The sequence below is a fragment of the Acipenser ruthenus genome, chromosome 30 (genome assembly GCF_902713425.1).
Source record: "Acipenser ruthenus chromosome 30, fAciRut3.2 maternal haplotype, whole genome shotgun sequence".
NCBI classification, from domain to species: domain Eukaryota; kingdom Metazoa; phylum Chordata; class Actinopteri; order Acipenseriformes; family Acipenseridae; genus Acipenser; species Acipenser ruthenus.
In genome coordinates, this window is record NC_081218.1 from 11226003 (window position 1) to 11240228 (window position 14226).

Consider the following 14226-nt stretch of genomic DNA (forward strand, 5'->3'; position numbering starts at 1 on the left):
ACACCTCTGGTTGTCTCTAGACTGCCCTGGTTTAGAGCACCCAGCTTGTTAACTGTATTTGAATCCCGCCAGTGTTTTCCCCAGGGGTAATTTATTGACCCTCTTATTAACTTCACTAAATGCAGTAATAAAAAAACAAGGCAGAGGCCGGCGACGGAGCAGGTTTTAGGGCGCTCTGACTTAGATCCGCTCCAGTTCGATCATTAAAGGACCCTGTATTTGTGTAGCAGATTGTGCTGCTATGTAAAATGCACAGGCTGTGCTCTTTGTTAACGATAAAAGATTGCGCTTGGAGGGCAAGCAGCCGGAATTGCTCCCCAAACTGCAATGAAAATAAAAAAAATAATAAAAAATGAAAAGCCTGCATATTGCCCTTGTCCAGGAAAGAGCTCGCTAAATAAGCCGGGTGCAAATCCAAAGAGTGGAATACCAGGCTCTGGCTTGGAGCATTAAAGCAATGCTGATTTTATATTTGTATTCATCAAATATCAATGGAGTAGACCATTGCAACTGGAGTTTAAAAGGCATCTGCATTTCACATTTCTTTACTTGACAAGATGAGTGGCATGTGAAATCAGGTAATAAATTGTGCGATTGAACTGCTTTCAAGCGAAGCCTGTAATTGCTCCTAAAGAGACGGTCTTGATTCAGGTAGTTTAACTGGGCCCTGAATACAGCTTGTGGGTTTTGTGATTGCAGGTAATGCACTCTGCTGACAGCCTTGCTGTTTTAAAGGAGTAATGCAATCACTAGAGTTGTCCGTTGTCTGACGATTCATTCTTTTATTGTTCATAAATGTTCCAAACAAATGATTTCTGCACAGTAATTAAATGATTCTTTGAAACATTGTGTATGCTAGTTAACGGTACTATATTACTATTAGTAATGCACACATGGTAATTGTTAGGGTACTGCTTCTATACCATAGTCTTCCCATAGACAATACTATATATTACCATGTTTTGCCATTCAGCAGTTCCCTTTAAAGAAACTGTTATAGTGCATCCAATTCTGCTTGCCAGATTATTTCTTCACAGCCATTCTCAACCTTATACTGTACAAGCAGACACATTTGTTCCTCAGCAGTTTCTATTTTTTTTTTTTTTGCTGGCTCATCAGAATAATTTATGCTGATCTGCCATACTACACAGAAAATCAGAGACTAAAAACTTTCCAGATGGTGACTTTCAACTTCTCCAAAATCAATTTTTATATGACTGTCATCGCCCCCCCCATCACTGATAGAGGTGACTGGTCAGATCGAAACAGAATCACATAAAGCAAGAGACTTTCAAGGGCAAAACCATGAATCTGAAAACATCCTCATACTGTCAGAACCTGCTCCATTGTATATTAACTATCATCTGTCAATGGGGGCTAATTGCAAACTACTATCTGTCCACATGCACTCATATTAATACAACATATCTTACTGTGGAATATACCAAATGTTGTGTGTATTCTTCAAAATGATTAAAGACGTGTTGAAGATAATGTAAACAAACTGGCATGTAAAACAAGACCTATAAAGACCTCGTGAACAGGCACTAAATAATTGTATTTTAGTTAGAAAGAATAAATGAAAATGCCTGTGCGACACGGCAGCCTCAGAGTGAATGCCCTTTTCACCTCTGGTGGTTATCTGGTTTAGTTGTCTTTGTATCCAGTCACAACACAGTCTGAAACCAGCAAACCAAATCCCTTTCTGGACATGGGGATTGGGGATTAAACTCGAGCTGCGTTGTAATAAATTGAGTAATTGCTTCAGTCAGATAAGCAGATGCTATCTGAACTATTTTTATCCGCATTATTAAGGTCCTGCTCTGTCCGCAATGAAAATCCTTTTATAAAATCTATTAAAATTGCCTTTGCTTGTAAGATCAACTATGTGCTCCTTTACTGATTTAGTTCTGTTGCATTAAAAGGTTTTAAAAGGTATTACAAATATTGGAGAACTGGGGCAGTGTCCCCTAAAGCACTAACAATAGCTCAGAAGAGATGGATTTTATAACAGAATCTTTGTAAAAGTCTGTACCTTCCAGTCTGAAAGATATTATTCATGATTTGAGCCTGCGTGTCTTCAGCGTTTTGGAACATCTGAAAGAGAGTTCACAGTTAAAGATTGCCAGCATTTTAGAAGATAAAAAGGAAACATTGATTCATCCCTCACCACTTTCCTGGCTCGAGGAAGAGTGCTGCTGTCGCTACAACTCTACTCTGTAATGGTGGAAGAGCAGTCTGTCTCATCCTAGCTTAGCACCCTCCCTGTTCTAATTAAAGATAAAGCATTCTGCAGCTGAGGGCCCTCCTGGATAAATCCACAGCTGTCATCACCAAATGTGCATGGCAGTGTCTTTGGAGAAAGGGTGTCTTTCCATCCAGAGATTGCTGGGATTCTTTGACCTCCTAGTGGCACTGACTCAACCCCAGGAACAGTTGAGTCTATAAGGGGAGTGGTACAAGGGGACTGGTACAATAAATGGTGAAACATAACATACACAGCCAGGACCATGGTCTGGTAGAATCTACATACATACATTTTTGACAGTTAAATATTGAACCAAAGGACAGCACAGATAAAAGCATTGTCTGCTTGACTTCTTATAATGGTATGGTTATTTGCATTTCAAAGGTAAACACATACACCTCAAAGGGCATTATTTAGACTGGTCAATTAAGGCATGTCCCAGGCGGTATATGAATGCCTTTTGATGCCAATGCATACACTATAAAGTATATGACTTACGCTAGAGAGCGTACGCTGCAATGAGACAATTAAGAGCAGATTTTATTAGGATATATAAAAAACATTCTTATAGCTTTCTGCATATCGCCTGACAGAGGAAGGTAAGATCCTCCTGTCAATGCAATGGCAGTAACAACAGGCTATGTCTCGATTTCCAGCACTTGAGACAATAGACCCGAAGCTGGAAAAAGCCAGGCTCTCTCTAAACAAACAGATTAGGTCAATATCTGTTATTCCTGAATCCGGGAACAAAGACGGATCAGGTGAAGCCGAGTCTGTCAGGAGCAGCTGTTGGAGACCTTGCGCATTCTGTCCAGACCGCATTGCGACACATGTTTGTTTTTTAACAACCAGCGCGGTACAAGGCTTAGGAAACATCTGGTCACTCAATGTGATGCCTTGCAGCTGTCTGGAAGACAAGCCCATTACCAGGGCCTCATTTTACCAGTGCAGACACTAGCAACACTCCATCCAGCTAAGTTATGCACTAGTTATAATCTCAAAGTCCAGGGACGTCCTTTCACTGTCCTGGAGGGGCATTCCACTCCAGGTTTAACAGGGAAAATGATAACTACTTCGGGATCTGGAGGCTTGATTGGTTCAAATAAACAATTTAGAACAGGGTAATTCACAGTGAAAGAGCCAACTTTGGACACCCCTGTCTTAGTCTTTCTCTGCCACATATCCCCTTCTGTTATGTATAGTGTACTATAATGTTAAGTTTCCTACCTATGCTATACTTTACAATGTATGCATATATGTTTTTTCAATCTTGTCTTGGCAGGGCAATCTCTCGTCAGTCTGGATTTAAAAAATGTCTCTTTTATTACTGGCTTTTCATTTAGTGCGCTGTTAAGGAAATGAGCTGCCTGTAAAAACAGGTCTTAAAAACTGCTGTTACATCAGGATTCATTGGGATATAAAAGATTATGTGATTATTATTTAGTCCCCCCTGTAAAGCAAATTGGCAGAATACATTATCAAAGTGAAGAGCATTTTTAAACTGTACTGCTGTAGCAATGGCGACCAACATGGAAAATTGTAGGAAACAGTAACTCAGTACTAAACACCAGGGCTCAGATTGGATTATGCAAGAATATATTACAGAAAGCAGTTACCACACCATCCTAAACGTGCTTAAATACCAATGTGATGACATGCAATAAATTGTTGGCCTCATAGCGTGACTGCTTTGAGAGGGCTTGCTTCCACGCGGTGGTTGAGTGTGGAATCCTATTCATGTAGTGCCACATTTCACACTGACAGCCAGCACTTAACAGGTCTCTGAACGACCCATTAAAAACTTTAATAGTTACTAATCATAAAGTCCGGGAAAATACAAAATGAGAAACTGTAGTCCATAAGATTTATAAAGCGCTGTAGTGTTTCCAATAGGTACTCTTTATTGTGTTGCTAATTGGAACGCATAACAGATAATAATCTAAAAAACATTTTCAATATAATTTAACATGATGCTTTGATGTGATTTTATTGACTAGGTTAATAGAATATATTGGCAAAACTCTGGATGTTTTTGAAGGAGTCTCTCATTTATTTATTGTGTCTGACCGTGCCTTGATTTGTAGCTCACTGAAGTGAGGAAGGGATGATGTGAAACATTTTGATACAGGGCCTCACAAAGAAGTCCTGCCCTGAAAAGGCAATTCTGTGCCGGAGTGCTGGAAAGACTGATATCAGCCTGGTGAAAATGACCATTGTTATGAGTTGAGTGCTGCTCATTGTTGATTCATTCGCCCCATAGGAGTTATTGAGCACTTTTCAGAACAGTATTGGGTGCTGTAATATTACACAGACATGCACAAAGAGCAGCACATAGTTGTGCAGTGAGGTGACTCCATTGTTTGAGGGAAAAGCACTGCTTGGGTTGTTTTCCTGTCCCTCGGATCATATTTCTCATAACTTCATACCCGAAAAGGGTCCATAAAGCAATAACATGTTTATTTTGAAATGGAAATAAAATCAGAATGAGAAAGGGCATGCCGCTACACGACAAACAAAATGGTATTCTCTAGTATTGCTGAAAAAAAAAAAAATCTTGAAAGGATTTATTCATAATAGATTTGGCAATAATATAATACACTATTGTATATTGAAACTGCAGTTCAATTTGAGCTTGTTTCTTTATTAAAATGACAGTACTGTGTATGTATAAACGCAAACTTAGAATTGTTCCGATCCACTTAATTAAATTATATATATATTTTTAGTAAGGATGATAAATTGACACTGCTGTGGGAGATCAGATCAAGTTTTATTTTACATGAGAAACTGTAACTGTTAAATTAACAAATAAACACATATGGATGCCACAGTACCTGTGAAAAAAACAAAAATCTCTTAGCCACCTGCTGGACCATAAACACATTACAGCTAGATAGTTCTTAACAGCGCCACTGCTGTGTATTTAAATTATTCTTGTCTGGTAACCTCCCTCTGACCTGTTTCTCATTCATTTCACAGTTCTGGCTGTCCCTTCCTAAGCCTAATGGCTCAAGCCTGACACACCACAAATCAGCCTGAGAAATACAAGCTGTAGCTGCAGCTTGCCTGACCAGTATTTTAATGTCTCACTGTCGCTCTGGCAGAATGCCTAATGGAATTAATCTCAGCAATAGTGATATATTTTTATACATAAAAAAACTCCCTGCAGGACAGAATTTCACCAAGGATAAAGCGTACACTGTAGGGTACAATCTTGATAAATGAGATCCTGGAAACATTCATCTGTGCATATTAAACAAAACGTGTGTTTTGTTTCTCGTTGTTAATGATGACGCTAACCCGAATCCCACAGCAGAATATATATATTTGATTTTCAACTCCGTGAACAGTACAGATGGTCCTCATAATCTGGAACAGTCTTCAGTTTTAAAAAAGAAACCGTGACTGCAGCCTTTAAAACTATTAAATAAACCATACTCTCCAGCAAACTGAGAAAAACTCCAAGTCGAAACGTTTGTCATTCCATTTCTTTTAGTATTTCAAAATTTAGCACGGCTGAGTGTTTAATAGTTATGGGTGATTTGTTTACTCCAGTGAACTAGTAAGATTACGTTAAAAGAAAGAGTTGCGTTGCTTGACTGACTGACAACATATCGTGGTATATAAGCTGAAATCGAATTGTAATATAGCATGCCGCAGTATGTAAAATAGCCTTAAAGATTCCATTATGTTTAACATGCAAACATTCACAATTTGGCTCCACCTAATGCACAAACTTGGTATTGGATCCGCTTGAAAAAAAAATGCATTACTGGTGGAAAATAAATATTTTATTTTAGATTTGTCCACCAGAGGGCAGTCACACCACAGAGCGCATTGCCGTAACTACACTGGATGAACTGTGATCCATGATGCAGCTTAGCACAGTTTAGCTAAGAATACAGCCACGCTTCATAGAAGAGACATCCATTTGAGAATGACAGCTGCTCAATGAGTGTGTGTAACAAGCAGGCAGATATAATGCACCGCTATCAGCTGGGCTGAAAGAGACGCCCTTTTGACTCCCCTGGGACTGTACATCCACAATGGAACTGAATCGTATTGAATGATAATTGTACAAGTGAATCTTCCGACTCAGCATGTATCTATTGCCTTGAATAAGAATCCTATTCCACACTGATCACAGTGATTTCAGGTTGCCATTACAGATAATGGGCCTGTAATGTGACACATAACACTATGTAACACAATTTTTGTTCCTGGGTAGTAAGTGTTATTTCCTAATTGCTTATGCCTCAAAAGTATAGAAAATGGCTATTATTCCCCACAAACTTTGCTTTTGTGACCAGGACAGTGATATTTTGAAATTTACCTATTTCCAATGAGAAAACAGGCTAATTTGTGTCTTTTCGTTCACATAAAGTCAGAAAAAAACAACATATGAATCCAAATTAACATGTATTTATACTAAAGTAATACAAAAATGACTACAAAAGATTTAGAAGTGAGTAGTGTTTCGAGATTTACGATTATACTGTAAATCACTTTCACGAATCAGCCCCCAAATGTAGTCTCCCATCATGTTCTCGTTATACTGTCCTTGGTAGCGGCGTTCAAAGTCCAGTATATCCTGGTGGAAGCGCTCGCCTTGCTCCTCCGAGTACGCTCCCATGTTCTCCTTGAATTTATCAAGATGAGCATAAAGGATATGGACTTTGAGGGACATCCTACAGCCCATTGTGCCGTAGTTCTTCACCAGAGTCTCAACCAGCTCCACATAGTTTTCGGCCTTGTGATTGCCCAGGAAGCCCCGAACCAATGCGACAAAGCTGTTCCAAGCCACTTTCTCCTTACTAGTGAGCTTCTTGGGGAATTCATTGCACTCCAGGATCTTCTTTATCTGTGGTCCGACGAAGACACCGGCTTTGACCTTTGCCTCAGACAGCTTAGGGAAGAAGTCTTGAAGGTACTTGAAGGATGCCGACTCCTTATCTAGAGCTCTGACGAATTGTTTCATAAGGCCCAATTTGATGTGCAGTGGTGGCATCAGCACCAGTGTTAATAACCAGAGTGTTTTTGAACTTCTGAACCACAAAACACACACAATGCAAGGATCTGCTTTCGTTACTTGCTACCTGAAAAAAACATTATTTTGTTCTCAGCGGTAGACAGCAAAGTGACTCAGGCTTGTCATAATAAAAGGTTTCCATCAATATGGAGAAACGCCTTCTGTTTGGCTGTAACCCTTTCCATGAGTTTCACAAATGCTACGTCTGTCGTGGATGGATGGCATATATTTCAAAGCAGTTGTGTTACTTCTTGCATCCACTAGGGGGCATGCAGACGACAGGCTAATGTGCAGACTCTAGTGTACTAGCTGTACTTATGTAAGGTTTTAAAAAAATGAAGGTAAACACGAAATTAAATACTTGGTTACTCTATAAGGATGAGACCAGACCATATTTCAAATGTTTACCATTTATTAGTTCCAAATACCAAACATACATTCTACAATGAACAATATTGTTTAGATACAATATGTGCCACTATTATTAACAGAGCTGGGCAATTGATCGGATTATCTCAGCCCCTGGAGAGACAGCCCCAGACTGATACACTGATGATCCCGATGATCTGGAGGTCTGGGGGCTTCTCTGTCTGTGCTGCCTCTATGCCTGGTATTTATACTCTAGCAGGCTCAGACTACAGTTGGTTTCTGCTATCTTACTAATTATAATAGAAATGAGTTATTCAGCTGTTTCTCCACTCAGGTGCAACTAACCACTAACTACTCTATTGTGCAAGGTTACTGTGGTTAATCATTTTATTTTCTCCTTCCCCATACATTCTGGCACATGCTTGATCACTTCAACCATTAATAAAAGTCTTGTTTTCACAGAACAACATCAGTGACGGACACAACTATTATGCTGTTGGCTTTGATTGTCTGGAGAGCTTTTTTTGTTTCTAATATTTCAATAGTCATCTCTTACTTCCACATTGCAGGAGCACCAGTTTCTCCACTGGTATAAGAGTCAAGGAGACAAACATGTTGGCTCATGCCTTAGTCAGGAGTTGTTTTTGTAATAAAGCGAATAAGGCTGCTTCTGCTGGATCAGTCCAGTTCAATCCAGCCTCTAAACCCCAAAAAACAGAAGGATCTATTAAACAAACGTTTTCTCCACGCTGTGCTTGTAGGAGATTGGTGCTGCATTCACGTTAGCGTGGATGATTGAACATCAATTATGCAGGTGTTATTTGTGCCGTCTTTGCATGTGACTGCAAAGCTCTTTCCTAAGAAATCTGCTTTAGCTCCATCCCGTTATGTGTGTGTGAGGCGATTAAAATGTAATTTAAAACAAATGACAGGCTCTTGCGAGGAAGGTGAGGCGCGGAGCAACAGGAAACAAAGCAGCGTGGTGACAATGTGATAAAGTGGTCAAACACATTCACCATGGGACATTTTTTACAAAGCTTTTTTTTCATATTAATTTATCTGTTTTATACAGTTTGATATGGAATGGCTTCTAAAGAGAATCCAAAACCAGTTCAGAATTCTGACATATTGGAAGTCAATACAAAGATATGTGAGGGTGGAGCTAATGTAATCAACCCTGCCTTTTGGTTTATGATATTCCTGATGGGGGATGGAGCTTTAGCTCACAGCATTGATCCTTTTAAAAAACACCGGTTATCTCTGAGTCTCAGTGTTAATGGCTGAAGACCCTATTACACGGCAAATTGTAACTTCTAGCTGTTAACAGACCTGGTCATTGAAGGTCAGCCTGATTGTTTGGTGATAAAGATCAGCTCTGAAATCTATGAGGGAAAAAATGTATTGTGGCAGGAAATCAACTCAATTAAACCTGAATCAGAAACATATAACTGTGTCCCACCCCTGTACTGTGATGATGTGAATGAGAAAATAATCATACTTCACGAGATATACTGATCCGCAAACACAGTCATGATTGAACTGGAAGCTGTTAAGCAAGTCCTTGTAGCTTTAATTGCGACACAATAATACATGATTGTCAATATATTTCATATAGGAGAACGAGACCTACTGTGTACTATATAGTGAATGATGACGTGATTCATTATGAGTTCATCCATCTTTCCACGCTTAAAGCAATGATAATTCTGTTGTTTACACTAAAAAGTAATGAATAAAAAGCCCATAACCTTTCAGAAATGAGTTCAAAACGCAGTTGCTACTGTGTGTTAGCACCTCATTATGAAACGGCAAACAGAAAACAGATATAACAGTTCCATTTCTTAGAAAATATTGAGCAATTACACTTCACAACATGGTATTGAAGCTCACTGGTCGCTATGGTGTTCGCTTCCAATATTTCATTAGCGGCAAAACAAGAAGAGCTTGATTTCCAGTGGAATACAAATCCCCTATCACTGAGTCACTGTTATTAGATTTATTTTTTCTGCTTGTTTGTTTTTTTCTTTCATTCTGGGATATTCATATTTCTCACATTTTAAATTACGGATTAAAACTTTAAAGAACAAGTTTAAAACCAGTATGAAATACATAAAACAGTACCGGAAATAATGGAAAGATACCTATTACATTACATGGCAGTTATTCGGAAGTCACCATGTAGCTGATAGCTCTAATCCGTTCTGTCTAGAATTTCAACAAGTCCTCCCACCTTCCCTGGCAATTATCATCATAGACCCCATGGAGCTCTGATCCCACTGTCCCAAGAATAACAAGAAACCAGGGCAAGGCACTGGCTTATTGAACAGTTTCAGCTGACTGAACTCCTGCAGTGAAAAATCCATCAGACAAGACGATCGATGAAAAGTAATAGAGAGTTCAGGTCTTGCTTCCAAATCCCAAGTTGTCTCCACTTTTAAACTTTGCCCGTCTGCTGGAGAACACCAAGGAGCTGGCATGCTATACACAGGGTTCCAAATGTACACAGAAAGACAGTTCAGAAAGACCCAGTGTAGGCGTCTGAATCATTTAAGTGCTTAGAAATTTAAACAGACAAGACATGAAATGTCATTTGTTTCAATCTCTGAAATTTAAATATCATTGATACATGCATTACAAAATACTGAAAGATTCCACTTTGCGCATTACAAAATACATTGTGAATATATACACACATTTCAGATTGGATGTAATTGCTAAACATAAAAAAAAACACTTAATAAAATGTGTATTAAGACACATGCATGAGGGCAAATAAAGTTGATGTTATTATTCAATTTCAAAACGCATTTATAATTTATGAGAAGTAAATAGATAAGTCTTCCACCTGATTAAAACCCCAGAAATGCTGCCCCTTGTAGACTAATGTGTTTGCTAAGATGTTAGGACATAGATCTCTGCATTGCATCTCTTCCAATGACTTTACCTGCAGAGTGGGTGGTGGTTAGGTTCTGGATATGGAGGAGCCCTGTGCTAATGATCATAGCAGGTGACCACGGACCTGGCAATAACTCATTCCACAGTTTGTTTCATTGGGAAACGTATTAAAGGAATAAGAAATGGAATACAAATGCTTGCCATTTATCTTGAGCGAGACAAGGTACGTGAGGAGGTTTAATGTCCATTTTAAATGGTAGCGCTGATAATCATATCATGGTCTCACAAACAACTCCAAGGTCACCCCATATGCTTTTTATTATAGATGTGCATTAAATTATCTATTGTACATATAAGGCATTATAGAGGATCAGTATAATTCCCTGTAATGTACAGTACATAATACAGATACAGAAAGCAATAAACCTGTAACAATAATTAAGCAATTCCTTTTACACATTTTGAACTGTTTAAAGGTCTTCACAAAAAACTTTGCATTCATAATGCATTTATTTTGAAGATTTTGCTGGTGTTGTTTTCATTTCTGGATTCATTTTAGAATCAAAATAGATTATTTTTGCATTTATTTGCCGCAACACAATTTTCAAAGTGCAATGGATTTTTTTTTTTTCTACATTGCAGACGTTTAGGACGCTATCCTCAACTTTATAAGCATCGACACACAAGAAAGCAGGTGGTTGCCCTCAAGCAATGGTTTCTGCACATACTCTAGTGACCAATTACTTGTTTTCAAATGTTTTCACAACAGTTTCTGTAGATAATATTCCCCTTGATCCCTGGTGTCAAACCCATCACACAAACGCTTCAGTTTAAATTGAAAAGAGAACGCTTTACAGAGGAGCTGCTCTAAATCAGACCCGTTGCTTATCACAAAATCTCAAATTGCTTGCAAGTCAGTAAAGGGAATACAAGTGAATGGAACATTAAAACTGCAGCTGTGGCAAGACATGTACGCTATGGCCAATTCTAGGTGTTGCTTCATCTAGAATTTTAGGATTGAGACACAATTAATAATAATAATAATAATAATAATAATAATAATAATAATAATATATGAACATAATTTAGATCTTTTATTTAACATCATGTAATCAAAGAAACTACAAAATGATATCGCAAAAGTCTACCGGAAGCCATAATAGTTATTTTTCATTTTTTTTTCAGTTCTTCATTAAGTATATGGAAAACTACAAAGCGATATGTAATTCAATGATAACGGAACATTATTCAGCAGGTTTCATTCAGCTTTATAAAGCAGAATTAGTTTGTTCTATAGGGTGATGCAACTTTTGGCATTAGCTGTTGGCTTCCAAATTTTAACAATGCAATCGGTAAGAAACAATCTACCTTAAGGGATAATGTTCAGTCTGCAGTGGTTTTCACTTGTGACTTTATCAATGCTGTCTGGGACCTCATTCCAGATGCACCCTTAATCATTGAATTGAGCTGGCCAGAGCCATGCTCCAACCAGGTGATGTATTGTTTAATCATACCCCTGTGTGTGTGTGCGCGTGAGTGTGTGTGCGCGTGAGTGTGTGCGTGCGTGAGTGCGTGTGTGTGATAATGAATAGCCGCATTCTTTTTTTTTTCATTCACATACTTTTAGATTCCCATGGCTGAGGTTCCCGACCTACAACAGCGAGTAATGAGATGACTCAAACGTACTGGGCTCTTTGCTATTCTCCTCACAAACATCCCATCCTTGTAATGAAATTTCATTTATTTGTATTTATAGTCCAACACAAGAATGTCGCCTCGAAGTGATTAATGACATACCAAATATTCCTTATAGCTGCTGCTACTGCTTTAATTATCCAATCTACCCAGAATTGGAATTACAGACATGACCCTTGCTAGAATTAATTGCCTTCACCATCTAACTCAGGTCACTCCTCCATTCCCAAGCTTGATTGGATGTAAATATTTTAAATAATTTGGAGGATCGCATTTTTTGACAGCACTATTACTGATAAAGACTGACTAGGTAATTTGTGATTACTAAACTACATTTCTTTTTAAAAAAAAAATTATTTCCTTCCATAATCTGTCAAAAACACTAATGAAAGCCGCTGTTTCCCACAATCATATTATATTGTCTACCAAAAAAATTCCTGGGTGTCTGATTATTGGGCTGGTACTGCAGTGATATTTTTTGTATCTAGTTAATTTAAAATATACATATATATTTTAAAGTTAGAGAGCCCAATTATTTCTACCCGTTGTGGTTAAAGGTAGAGCTGTGGTGAGGGTGAGAGTTTAGGATGAAGGTTATGGTTGGGTTAGGGTTAGGATTAGGGTTTTAGTTAAAATACAGCTAACTAATGCTCAGCTACAGCTGTGTTTTACTGCAACTTAGGCACACTTCATTGCAACCTTATATCTACAACAGTTAAAACACAAGAAACTCTCAAAACGCAGTGGAATAAGATCGATGAAGTTGTTTTCTTAAGCAGTCACTGTATTACATTTTAAAGAATAGTTTGAGCATGCAAACTGAGCAGGAGCATACGATATCTCAAAGCTATGAGAAGTGAGAATAAATCACGGTATTCTCCTGGAGTGAATCATTTTGCCCCTCAGGAGCCAGACTAATGTTGTGGGCATTTCATTTACCAGCAGCAGCAGCTCCTTTAGCCAAAATAAGAGCCCTGAAGACAAATACTATACCTGCTGACACAAAACTTATTTAAGAAACAAATGGTGTTTTGTGGAATAAAAAACCAAATGGAAACAAAGTATCCATTTGATACCTGTGAGTGTAGTCACCATGGCATCAAAAGCCTATAAGTACCTCCAGTCTGTTTATAAACACATTTTCCCTTGACAAAGGAATGGGAAACACACTGAAATGTGTCTCTTTTGAGCAAAGACGTTTCTATCTATCTATCTGTCTATCTATCTATCTATCTATCTATCTATCTATCTATCTATCTATCTATCTATCTATCTATTGATCTATCTATCTATAAAGCAGCTATAGAATTAAAAAAATGATTCAGGAGGCTAATCTTATGAAATGCAGACAGATAGGAAAGGAGTTTTAGGATTTCTCAACCTACATAAAACATGACTCTACCTGTATTTAATGAATTAGTGAGCGTGTCAAACTGTTGTCCAAATGAAACAAAGTGCAGGCTGGGTACTTGCAGCACACTGTAAATATAGTACGCTGTATATTAATAGTGTATTAGATGCACATTGTTAATAAATGCAAAATATCCCTTGGCTGACTATCCATGAGCTTTTACTTTAGGTTTTACTTTTAATGGTTCGCTGTAAATAAGTACATACAAACCATTACACTTTGATTAAGTGTGGGGTTCAGCAGTTTACATGGGGTATGTAGACCCCACAAACCCACACTGATGACATGCTACAGCTGGCTCGGAAAACAAGCTTCAGCATAGTTTAAATGTTCGTTATATTTGTGGGTTTTAGAGAAACTGTGACAGAAACAGAAACAAAAGTAGATAAACAGTACTGTACCTGCTTGCTGGTGGATAAGCCAACTGCAACACAGACAGGTGTTTATTGAATAGTGGAACATGGAAGCAAATGGAAAAATAATGTACAGCATATGCACATTATGGGGTGGGGTGTGTGTGTGTGTGTGGGGGGGGGGTCAGTTACATTGGCGGATGATGAAGATGATCAAGTGAATAAC